At 41.1% G+C, this 13,353-nt stretch overlaps 1 pseudogene; it reads left to right on the forward strand.

Moving 5' to 3' along the window:
• The first annotated feature begins 10,986 nt into the window (after positions 1–10,986).
• LOC116855489 lies at positions 10,987–12,442 on the forward strand (annotated as a pseudogene).
• The last annotated feature ends 911 nt before the right edge of the window (positions 12,443–13,353 follow it).

The following is a 13,353-nucleotide window of genomic DNA, read 5'->3' on the forward strand; positions in this document are numbered from 1 at the left end:
ATGAAAAGAAGTCAATCTCAGAAGGGTCCATGCTGTATGGTTCCATTTAAGTAAAATTCTCAAAATATTCAATTATAGAAATGAAGAATGGTTGCCAATGATTAGGAAGAAAATGGGGAGAGGTGTGCCTGGCTATGAAGGGGTAGCACAGAGAGCCTGTGATGATAGAACAGCTCTTTATCCTGACTGTGGTGGTGATTACATGAATCCACATAGGGTAAAAGATTGCAGAGACTTGGGCACCTGGGTGACTCAGTTGGTTAAGTGACTGCCAGGTCATGATCCTAGAGTCCTGGGATCGAGTCCCATGTCAAGCTTCCAGCTCCATGAGGAGTCTGCTTCTCCCTCTGACCTTCCTTCCCCACTCTCATGCCCTCTCTCACTCTCTTTCTCAAATAAATAAAGAAAATCTTTATTTAAAAAAAAAAAAAGGTAAAAGGTTGCAGAGACTTGTACTCGTAAAATCAGAATAAGCTCTGTGTGTTGTAACCAACATCAGTTTCCTCATTTTTATATTGTATTGTAGCTACACAAGGTATTACCTGTGGGAAAACTGAATGAAAAGCATGTGAGACAGTCTTGTACTTTTTTTGGACAACTTCCTGTGAATCTATAATTAATTCAAAATCAATTGTTTAAAAATATACAATTCAAGACACAAATAATTAAGTGAAACAGTATATTTTGAACATATAAAGGGTACAATATTTGATGAAATTAAGATAGTCTTAAGAATTTCTTCAGCAGATAGAATGAATGATTTCATTAAGGAAAACATGAACATACATATTAGACGATAAAAATGAAAGTATAAAAAAATTGTTGGGGTGCCTTGGCGGCTCAGTCAGTTAAGCATCTGACTCTTGGTTTCGGCTCAGGTCAAGATCTTGCAGTCATGAGATCAAGCCCCACTTCGGGCTCTCACTGAGCATGGAGCCTGCTTGAGATTCTCACTCTTCTCTCTCTCTGTCCCTACCCCCACCCTGGCTCTCTCTCTCCCTCTGTCTCTCTCTCTATATCTAAAAACAAGACAAAACAAAACCAAAAACCAAAAAAGAACAAAAAAGTCAGAATTCAAAGCATTTGTATCATGTAACGAATAAGCTTGATTTAATACACTCACATTTTCCCAGTTGGTATTCTTTTGAATACTGTTATGAGAAATGTAAATAATTTCATGGTCAGGTTAAGTGGAAAATTCTATATACTTCTATCTTCCTCTTGTAGTTTCAGAATGCACTGTTTAAAATTGTTTAACCAGCATCTTCTAAAGGGGTATATCTCTATCTACTTTAAGCTAACCTAAGTTTTCCCAAATATTCTTTTTTCATGCAGGACTTCCATTTCCTTAATGTGAAATATCAGAAGTTTGTCAGAATTGCAAGTATTACCAACAAGTTTTTTTTTTAAATGAATTTCAGAAAGGAAGAAAGCAAGACAAAATACAAATATGAAAGAAAGGATCAGCTAGAAGGACAGATGGATGGCTAGATGAACAGAATGAAGAAAGAGGGAGAGAAGTAGAGGTTAGTAGTTTTTCTGCTACGTTGCTCTTCTTCATTAACTAGCACTCCCATTTGTTTTGTGATAACATGAATCTCAAGGAAGGTCATGATGAGTAGCTATTCACCCTAAGTGATAAATGCATTTATATATTTACCTCACCTTTGGAGAGGAAAGTATTTTGTTGCCCTCTGCAAATATTCTAAAATAGTCTACTAAACATTTTGCTAATCAACCATTTTGAATTTGTTGATCTCCATAAGGAATAATCTAATAGAAAAATGAAATTATATTTTGTGTTAAAAATTATAAAGACTTTGAATCATTCAAAAGCCTTACATCATTTTTACAAAAAATGAAACCAATTCAACATATATACATCTCTGTGAGACACTAACTGCTTCATAAATAGTAAATAAGTAATACTGAAATGGACCTCAGAGCTTTATTCCTGGTGATAATTGTTGGGATGACTTTAAAATGTATCAGACAGAGAGATCCTAGAACAAACCACAGAGTACATAATAAAGTTCAGTGTCACCGGGTGTTGTATGGAAGTGTTGTATCACCAAATTGTGTACCTGAAACTAATTTTCACTGTATGTTAGCTAACAGGAATTTAAATAAAAACTAAAAAAAAAAAAATTCAGTGTCATACAGCTGTATCCAATCAGTGACATTAAGACCATTTAAGACATTTGAGATCTTCTGCTGAGTTTGAAACCATGAGGTTAAGAGGTTTCTGTCCATACCCTAACTCCTCATAAATTCATTGCCCAACCTCGAGCAAGAAGACACTTAACCAGTGGAAAACAATTCACCTTCCTGTGTCTTATAGTAGAGGATGAATCAGACCTATAATACAGAAAACAAACAATGGCTAACAGAGGCAGGGGGGATGTGAAAACCTGGGGAGGTACAGACTTCCAGTTATGAAATCCGTATGTCATAGAGATGAGGGCACAGCCTTGTGAATCTAGTCCGTGCTGTTGTAAATAGTGTTATAAGGTGACCAATGGTAATAACGTTTGTGGTGAGAATATCATAGTGTGTAAACTTTTTGGATCACTGTGTTGTATTCCTGAAACTAATGTAATACTATGTCAAGGATACACAAATAACTAACTAAATAAATGCTCAAAAAAAGAATGAAATGAGAATAAACATGAATGCCCTTTGAAAACTGTGTGAGTACTCAGCATTATGCTGAGGCCAACGTGTATCAAGAACAGCCCAAAAGAGCAAAGTTTCACCCCTACCCATCTACACAGAGAGGATATTGTGGTGTCTCTTTCTGCACTTTGGCTAAACCAGCTACACAAATTGGTTATATTCTGTATCAGCCCCTCCTCTGCTTGTGCTGAAACTGTATAAAGAGTGGTTAAGGGATTTTTTAGATACTACTAACAAATAGAGAATAATAGTAAGTAGATAATACTTAATAATAAAGATATTGCCTATAATTCTTTTATCTTTTGGACAAATACACCTTGATCGCTATTCTTTTTAACTTTGGTACTGGTTTTAGGAAAACACTTCACAGCCAAGTCAGAGAGCCTACTAAATTAATTAACACAATTACAGTTGGTAAATCTGTAATGAAAAATAAAAAATTTCTTCTCTTGGAAACGCTACCAAAGGTAAAAGTATAAAAAACAAGTAAGAAATTAGGCAAGGTTACACATTTTTAACTGTAAGATGTTTATGAGCTAGGCCTCTTACTTTTTGAAAACGAGAAAATTAAAAATCAAAATGTCCCTTAAGTTTTCTTATGCATTGCATATAATACTTAAAATCCTCTCTCAATTTAACTATAGCTAAAATACAAAACAGCAATACAAAAAAACCCTCAGCTTCATTATTAATAAGTTCTGATTTTGCTAGATTCTCATTAACAATTATTTTTTGAAACAAAAAATTATATTCACTATGTGCTAACATGTTTTCTGTAATAGTTATAAGGTTCTCTCATTCTATGATGTCAGGAGTTGAGCTATACCACTCCTTGCTACTGCTGCCTGGACATCTATTCTGTGACCTGCAGAAATCTTAAACAGACCCTACCCACCTGTCGGAACGCAGGCGCTCAACAGCAGCCCGAAGAGTCACAAGTAAATTTAAGTTCCTGACATGACTTGGGATAACAGTCCTTGGGATAACAGTTTCCCTTGCCTCCCAGGCCTTCCATCTTGCACACCGTTAGATAAGACCTCTGTGGAGCTTACCAGAAACCCTGCTCTTTTGTTTGAATTGACCAATCCAGGTTTAGCCTAACCCCATAGTTATGCCATCCAAAACAGATTCTAAAAAAAAAGGCCAGTGCCCCAGGTCCTGCCTCTCTCTCTCTCTGTGTTCGGCACCCTGCCTTGATCTTCTCCTATGGCTCCTCCAGCTAATTCTTTCAGAACCTGTGAGTATTAAATCTCTCTCTCGCTCTCAAGTTCTCCTGTTTTGTGTTGAACCACAACTCACCATTCATCATGGGGCAGACTGTGCTTTACTGAACAAGTGTTATTGTGACAAATTCATAACGCATGGTAAGGGATGAAAAGTCTCTGAAACAGTCAAATTTTAATATTAATTACAGATTTTTTTTTTTTTTTCCTGAGAGAGAGAGTATTGCCAGGTAGGGGCTAAGAGAGAGGGAAAATCTTTAGCAGGCTCCATGCCCAGCACAGAGCTCCATGCTGGGCTAAATCTCATGACCCTGAGATCATGACCTGAGCCAAAATCAAGAAGAGTCAGATACTTGACTGACTGAACCACCCAGGTGCACCTAATTACAGAATTTTTATAGACTATGTACAAGAAAAACTGATTTATTTTATACAAATTTTAGGAAAAAAAGAAGATTTAGCTTTATCATATTTTTGTACACATGGTCTGTTCCTTGAATTACTGAATTATTACTCAGAGACAGAAATCAGTTCATGGTCAGTCTTTCAAAGGCGTTCAGAAAGCTCTATGCTTCCATTCATTTTTCTTACCATCCCTGGAATTCTTCCCATTTGCCTTTAGCTCCAAAACCCTGGGAAGTTTTCATGGCCTAAATAATTAGGATCCTTTACCTTTTTTCCGAAACTTGTTAACCATGACAGAATCCAGGTATCCTCAAGTCAGCCTTGCTTGGCAAGGCAATCTAACTTACTGGCAAGGCAATCTAGCTTACTGACTGTAAGAGAGAAACTCCAGGTTAAATCGCAGATTCTGCACTGCTACCTGTGATGCAATTCCATCTCCTCCCTTTATCAGTCTTCGGAAAACCATTCTCTGACCCTGTGTCCTCAAGGTGAAATGCAGACAATAAGTTAGTAAGAAAACCCTTAATCCCCCTTCATTACTAATTAATCACACCACAATTAAACAATTAATTAATACCCTTAATTAAGTGCACTGGAAACCCTCACAGTACCTGGGGCTCTGTAAATTCTCAACAAACGTTTACAGATAAGACAGGACAGAGTTGGCAGCATTACTTCGAGATTTAAGATCAACCTCTTCTTTATTACATCACTGATAACTTAATTTCAGTTTTCTTACAGATTACTAATCCATTAGAAAATTCAGTCAATGTGTCAAAATGTCCTATAGAGTCAAAAGATCACCTTATAGATATTTAAAATATCCACAAATGCTCAAGTTTGTAAGTGCAAAAGACGTACAATGATAGAGTTTTACAAGTGAATCAGACCATTTTTATTATCTTTCCACAATTCCATCTTGGTTCTGAGCTTTAATTTATTTCAATTAAGCATCTCTAAATCACTCCATTAACTGTACTGTGAATAGTCATCTTCTACATGGGCATTGCAAGCTGAGGGGGGAACGGTAGTTTAGGGACCCCTGCTTTTGGTCACCAAAGTCCTGTCTTATAAAATAGCAGACATATCTGAACTAAATACAAATACAATTTTTCACACGCTTTCCTGTCCACGACAGTATAAATGCAAGAAGACGACATTCTGCAGACACAAAGTCGAGACTGGTCTTCTTCCTCCAAGCCTTGGTCTCACCTAATACACACATGCAGTTTCAGCTTTTTCCCACCACCCAGTACATGAGAGTTATTTTGCCATGGGCATAAAATCTAAAGAGTGCAGGCTTTCCAACATCCTTCTCCCAGGACTGTGTTGGAAGCCTCCAGTTTTTGCGTATCCAGGGATGAGCAAGCACATGGCTCATATGGAGTGCCCTGCCATAGCTGCAAGCCCCAACCCTTCTCAGTGATGACTGGTGCCCATCACTCCTTCCTGACTTGTGTACCTCTATGTTTTCAGTACATATGACCATAGCAAATGTAGCAATAGCTACTAAGTCCAAACAAATAACTTCATTTGTTCATTTAAAAATCACATCTACCATTCACTAAGCCCTTGGGTTGCAACAATGAAAACCTAGACACATGTCCTCTGTCAGGGAGCATATGTTCTAGAAGGAGTAAATAAACAAATACTTAATACGTCAGGTGGTGTCACAGAGTGTGAGGAAATCAATATGGTAAAAGAGATGCAGGCAGATTGGGCTGGGATTGGATTCTCAAGGAAGGTAGCAGTCAAGCAGAGGTTTGGAGCAGGTGAGAGAAAGCCATGTGGATATGAAGGAGGAGTCCATGCCAGACAGACAGAAAGCAAATGCAAAATCCTAGAGGCTATACTCTGCTTAGGTTGTTTAAGGAAAATCAGTGAGGCCAACATAGCTGGAGGAGGCTGTGTAAGGAGAGGGGGGAGATGAGGACACATTCTGTTGGGCCCCAAGGCCAAGGGAAGAACTTCAGCTTTTACTTGGACTGACATAGGAAGTCCCTAGAACCAGATTTTGAACAGGGAAGAGACATGATCAGACTTAAGGCTTAAAGGAATCTTTTTGGTTGTTAGAGGAAGAAGATATTGTTACAGACCATGGGTAGAAGTAAGGACACCTGGTTCATTAATATTTGTGTCTCTCATGGACTTTTGTGTTAGGTGCCTATGAATGTATTAGTCTATTTCCATGTGCCTTATTTGTCACGTTTACTGAATTCTTGTGTGCCAGGCATCACGCTGCATACTAGGACCATAAAGGTGATTCAGCACAGTGCCTGCTACCCTAAGGACTTATCATTTAATGGATGACAGTGATAAAAAAAAAATAATATACAGAGTATACGTGTTAGATTCGAGGATTGTATCAAAAATTTTTAGAGGAATAATAAGTTCTGTTATTATTCCTTTCTATTCAAAGAATTCCTATTACTCCTTTGAGGTAAGAAGAAAAGCAGCACTGTGCACCAGGCAGTGTCAACAAGAAACAGAAGGGAAGAGAAGATTCTAGCAAGTCCCCAAATGTACATGGGATGTCACCCGCAGACTTCATCTGAACAGACCTGTCCGTATTTGGAAGTTAATACCTAGTAAAACACAAGAGAAGCAAAGGAAAGAAACACAATGCCAATGGCCTTGAGGTACAGCAGATCTGTACCCCTGCATACCTATAGGAGCCTAGGAAAGGTTTTAAAAAATGATTTATGTTCTAAACAATCCTGGTAGATAAGAACAAGCCCCACTGAAAATACAGGCTGAGATAAGCAGTCAACAGACAGATTTTCCTATTATATCTTGCCACCTGGGTGGCTCAGTAGGTCAAGCATCTGCCTTTGGTTCAGGTCATGATCCCAGGGTCCTGGGATTGGGCCCCATGTGGGGCTCCCTGCTCAGTGGGAAGCCTGCTTCTCTCATTCCCTCTGCCTATTGCTCCCCCTGCTTGTACTCTCTTTATGTGTGTCAAATAAATAAATAGAAATATTTTTAAAAAATAAAAGAGTAAATGCATCTTTGCAAGACTTCACTGATCTCAAGTCATTGTGGATCAATGAAGGGCTCTGCAGAGATGAGAGAGAACAGCATGGATAAAGTGGGGCCCCCAGCACTGGTAAGGCAACGGGTGTGTTTCTGACATGGAAAGCTGATGTCAGAAATGGGCACTGCTATAAAAATGAAAACTGGATTGGCAAAAAAAAAAAAAAAATGGGTATTTGACAAAATTGTAAAAAGGTAGTGAGTGTGACGAAGACAAATGTTTTATATTGACTAAAGGTACACCTCATGAAGATGCCAAAAGCCATAAAGGACTGAACATAGCATTGAAATAAATAAAGCAATTATTTTCAAAAATACAAATTAAAACTGGCAAATCAGAACCAAGGAGGAAGGGAAAAAAAACCCTCTCAGAAAATGGCAAGTAAGCTGGGAAAAAAGTCAAGTATCACAAATATCTAGCTTGCTATGATAGACATATATAGAAATGTGTACCAAACAAATTGAAGATACATTATTTTCAAACACTATGGAACATTTGCAGTAATTAGCCAGATGTTAGGTTACCAAAAAATTCTAAAGGAAAAAGTGCTCAAGACAGAAATTACACTTCCCAAGTTCTGATTACAATGTCAAAAAACCAAACAGTAAGCAACCAAAGCCTAGCCCCAAAGAATTTTTTTCCACTCAGAAGTGTTAAACTACTCTTCTAAATAACTCAAGATGAAGAAAAACTCCAAATTAAAAGTAACAACTATTCAGCAGTGACAGTAAAATACCATATATTGAAACACAGAATTCGAACAAAGCATTAATCAAGGGAAATTTGACTGTGAAGGCATTTATTAGATATTAAGAAAATGGGGAAATAAGTGAGTAGAGGAGTCAATTCAATAGGGAAGAAAAAAGAGCAGCAGTCCGACCCCAAAGCAAGGTGCATTAGCCAGAGGTGAGGGGAGTAAGCTCTGGCGCCAGGCTGCCTGGGATAGAATCCTGCCTCCATGTCTCCCCAGAGTTTCCCTCCATGGAATATTCTGACCTCTCTGAGCCTCTGGCTTCTGAGCAAACCGGAGGTTCTCGTAGTTTTGTTAAAGGATTAAGTGAGAGAATACAAGTAAAATTCCTAGCTGAGTGCCTGACTTATAGTAAGGATCAAATAAAATACACACTTATTTTAGTCAAAGACTCTTTTTCTAGTGGCACGTGTGGAGCAAGAGTGGGTTCTATTTTCTGTAAATAAGTTAGCCTTTACTAAAATCTTAGATTCTCCAAGTGTATGGGGATAGAGTGCACATTGATGTCAGAACAGTCCAGTCCAGTGTGTCTACCAAACATTTAGAGAGACAGCCATGCTAATCCTATACAGACTCTTTCAGAGGATAGGGAATGAACATAAAAATTCTAGCTCATTTTATGAAAGCTCTAAAACCTTGATTGTGAAGCTTGAACAGGACACTACAAAACAAAAAATAGGCTGATCTCACCTATAAACATAGATACAAAACTCTTTTTTTTAAAGATTTTATTTATTTATTTGACAGAGATCACAAGTAGGCAGAGAGAGGGGCGCAGGCTCCCTGCCGATCAGAGAGCCGGATGTGGGGCTCGATCCCAGGACCCTGAGATCATGACCTGAGCCGAAGGCAGAGGCTTTAACCCACAGAGCCACCCAGTGTCCCTAGATACAAAACTCTTAGAGTATCTGTAAACCAAATCCATTTATATATAAAAGGATGATATGAGTGACCAAGCTGAATTTATTCTAGAAACACGAAGTTGACTTATCTTTGGGGGAAAAAAAATCAAACAACACAGTTCATACAGAAGAAAATTAAATAGGTAAATTGGAATAAAATAAAGGAGAAAATTCATAGGATCTTCTCAATCTATGCAGAAAAGATTTGAAAAAATTCAACATTGACCATTAAAAATTCTTAGGAACTAGAAATAGGAGGAAGTTTCTTTAGTCTGAAAGAACATAACTATGAAAACATGATACATGAAACGATGGTAGAATGCTAAATACTTCTATTTGAGGTTGGGAAACAAAATGGGATGCCCATTATCTTCCCTTCCATTCACCATAATATTAGGGACCTTAGCCAATAGAGTAAAACAATTCAGATACATTGATTAGAAAGGCAGGAACACACGGGTACCGGGTTGGCTGTCATTTGAGCATCCAACTCTTGGTTTGGGCTCAGATCATGATCTCAGTGTCTCAAATCAAGCCCCATACTGGGCTTTGTGCTCAACACAGACTCTGTGTGAGATTCTTTCCCTCCCTTTCCCTCTGCCCCTTCCCCCACTCACTCATGAACTCTCTCAAATACACAAATAAAATTTTTAAAAAAAGAAATTCAATACAATCATTTTGTGTAGGTAATATGATTATACACACAAAAATCCAAAATAATCTACAAATAAATAGTTATTAAAAGGAATATTTGATGGGGTACCCGAGTGGCTCAGTCAGTTAAGCAACTGCCTTTGGCTCAGGTCATGATCTCAAGGCACTGGGATTGAGCCCTGAAATATCAGGCTCCCTACTCAGTGGGGAGCCTGCATCTCTCTCTTGTTTTGCCTCTTCCCTCTGCTTATTCTTTCTCTCAAATACACAAATAAAATCTTTTAAAAAAGGAATATTTGAGTTTAGTAAGTTTATTTTATGTAAGACTAATATATAAAACTAAGTTTTTTCGAAATAACCCAAAACTGAGGAATTTTTAAAAATAGACTTTTAAATAAATAAACTTTGATTTAAAAATAAAAATAAGGGCGCCTGGGTGGCTCAGTGGGTTAAAGCCTCTGCCTTCAGCTCAGGTCATGATTCCAGGGTCCTGGGATCAAGCCTTACCTCGGGCTCTCTGCTCAGCGGGGAGCCTGCTTCCTCCTCTCTCTTTCTCTGCCTGCCTCTCCCCCAACTTGAGATCTCTGTCCATCAAATAAATAAATAAAATCTTTTAAAAAAATAAAAAATAAAAGTAAAGTTTTAAAAATAATTTGAAACAAATCTAATAAAGTATGTTGCAAAGTTTCTACAAAGAAAATTATAAACATTGAAAGAAAGATTGATGTAGTGAGGATATATAGTGGCCATAAATTGGAAGGTGCCATACTGTAAAGATTCTCTCCAAATTGATTTCTAGAGTCAGTGAATTATCATGCAAAATCCCTATAGGTTCACTTGTGAAGTTGTCAACTGGTTCTAAAGTTCTAAGGTTTCTATGGGAATATGAAGGACCAAGAATAGCCAAAAGAGAAGAAAGAGGTGGTAGGACTTGCTCTAATGGACATCAAGATTTATTTTTAAACTACAGTGACTAAGCAGTTATTGTACTGGGTGCAGAGATAGGCACACCGATGAGACAGAAATGGGAGCCCCCAGATAAACCCACACACACAAACACTTGATTTATGACAAAGATGGTACTATAAAGCACTACAAATGGTCTTCCTACTAAACAAGGCTGGGAAATTCTGTGTGTACGTATTGAAAAACAGGAAATAATCTCTAATTAACATCTGATCATTTGCTCTACAATGTAGAAGATATTCATCACTTTATCAAAAGCAGTTTTCATTGCAGAATGGGCAGAGTGCCAGGGAACAATGATCAGAGCCCAGATATGAGCGGGATAGTTGCACTAGCGGCCAGTGACCACAGCTGTCACCTAGATAATCTTCCTTGCTAGGTGTCACAAAGGGCACCACCATCATCAGAGCCATGGCTCTAACACCAGGAACCCCCACCTTCCCAGCTACTGTGAAGGTGGGTTCTTCTTCAGTTATGGTGAGCCACTCAACCACTCAAACGCTGACAACCACAGCTGCCCAGGAGGGGACGTCCATCTCTTCCATTGTCAATATGTCCACCCACCCTACCATGTTGGTGCCCAAGGCAGGGACTATGACGACGGCCCAGGAAGCTCAGGTGGTGAGCACAGTGGTGGATTGGGGTCACCAAGACCATGGGTGAAGATCCCCATCTCTATTGCAGAAAGCAGGGCTCTGACTGCCAATCTGGGCAAACTGATGGTGGTGTTCCAGACCAAGGAGCCACTTTAGCTGGGACCATCATAAATCTCGTGACCTCAGCAGATAAAGCCCACTGCCATCTCAGTTCCACCCAGACCAGTGGGGCTGGGACTAAGCCTACCATACTGAGCATTCACAGTGTGTTCCCCCAGCACTGGCAAGCGCAATGCAATCACCATCATCAAGACGATCCCCATATTGGTCACAGGTATGACAATAGTACTGGCATCAAGTTCCCCATCACCACTATCACCACCAAAGTGATGACTTCGAAAAATGGAGCACCTGCCAAAATCATCATTGCTGTCCCGCAAATTGCCACTAGCCATGGGAAGCAAGGCAGTGACCCAGATGGTGCTAAAGGTGGACACCATGGCCATTAAGGGTGTTTGCCTGGTCACCCCTGTCACTGTCTCCACAGTCAAGCCTGCCATTACCATGCTGATTGTGAAGACCACAGGTGTCACAACCCTCAGCAGAGTGACAGGCACCATTCCCACCAGCCTTGCCAGAGCTGTAGCCACTGGCACCAGAGCCTCCCTGGCCATGCCCATCACCTTGGGCACCATTGCCATCCCCTCAAGCCAGGTGATCAGCCTCACTGCCATTGGCTGTGCTGACAACACAGACAACCCCCACCATTACCATGTAGCCTACCTCCCAGCCTACTCTAGGTGCCACCGATCACAGTGCCGATGGGGCCAAGTCCCAGCCTGTGTATGGCCTCTCTATGTCTGTTCCAGCCCCACCTACTAGAGTACAGCCCTTGGCCAGTCATCATTGCTGACTTGGTCCAGGGTGACATGCAGTATGGCACAGTGATGTTGGTGTGCTACAACCTACCCTGTGAGACCCATGAGATAGGCACCATCTATACACCCTCCACCACCACCACCCCCATCGGGGATGTGGGTGAGCCTGAGGGTAGGCAACATCCCCTGACCCCTACCCCTACAGAACCACTGGTACCAACACATCAGTCGATGTTGCTGCTCTGCTCCTGGACATCTGCAGAACCCTGGAGTCCAGCTTGGAGGTGGCAGCATCCCCCAGGCCAGTGCTCCATTGCTGCTTTCCTGACACAGAGGGTACGCTCCAACCTCCTGTGAGACACAACAGACAGGCACCAGGCACACAGCCCTGCTTGTCACCTCCAGCATATAAGTTCAGACCAACAGGCCCAACCATCTGAGAAAAGGAAGAGGTGGAGACCCAGGGCAATGGTGTGAACATCACTAATGCCAGTGCCATCACACAACCGAGTCTTCCACATTGACTTGGGCTGTGACCATCCAGACAGTTCACACTGGTCCAGGACCCTAGTGCTGCCCCGCAGAAGAAATCCAGACCTTGTCTGGGCCTCACTGGCAGCTTCCACCACCACGACTCATGCAACCGGCCTCCCCACCCTTGATGGGGGTCTCTGCCCAGATCCTGTCTCCTAGACCCCTTAGCTCCAGGCCATCATGGATCTGAGCAGTACAGGGAACCCATCTTCAGGCCAGGAGCCTACCTGGCTCAGTTTTGGTGACCACTATGGCGGGGGTTATTATAGGCACCAGTGCGGTGGTGGAACCTGTTTCCTGTGACCAAAAGAGGATGTTATGGGCACCATCCCAACTATAGGATGACTACTAAGCGGCTGATATAGCAGGACCTGCAGCCTGGGAATGTATGTTGCCGGCATCGGCGCCCAGGCCCAGCAGTGAGATCTCAGCCTTTAGAGACTGAAACTGTTGTCCTGCTATTAGCTGCCACCTCCTGCCTGGTCCCTGGCGCCTGTCATGAGGGGACTGCACCCGCAGGCCCACCACCACCCTCCATGTGGCCACCAGCACTGAGATGGGCTATGGCCGGCCCCCCAAGTTGGGGGTTACAGGAAACCAGGAAAGCCAGGTCTGAAGCCCAAACGGCCAGCAAGCTGCCCTTTTCCTCTCCGGAAATGAAAAACCTCCCAAAGAACTCTGAAAGGCAGTGAGAGGCAGCTCCCTCACACCTGGACTCTTCTCCAGACCCCCCT

The sequence above is a fragment of the Lontra canadensis genome, unplaced genomic scaffold, assembly GCF_010015895.1.
Source record: "Lontra canadensis isolate GAN:19392208 unplaced genomic scaffold, GSC_riverotter_1.0 scaffold103, whole genome shotgun sequence".
NCBI classification, from domain to species: Eukaryota; Metazoa; Chordata; class Mammalia; order Carnivora; family Mustelidae; genus Lontra; species Lontra canadensis.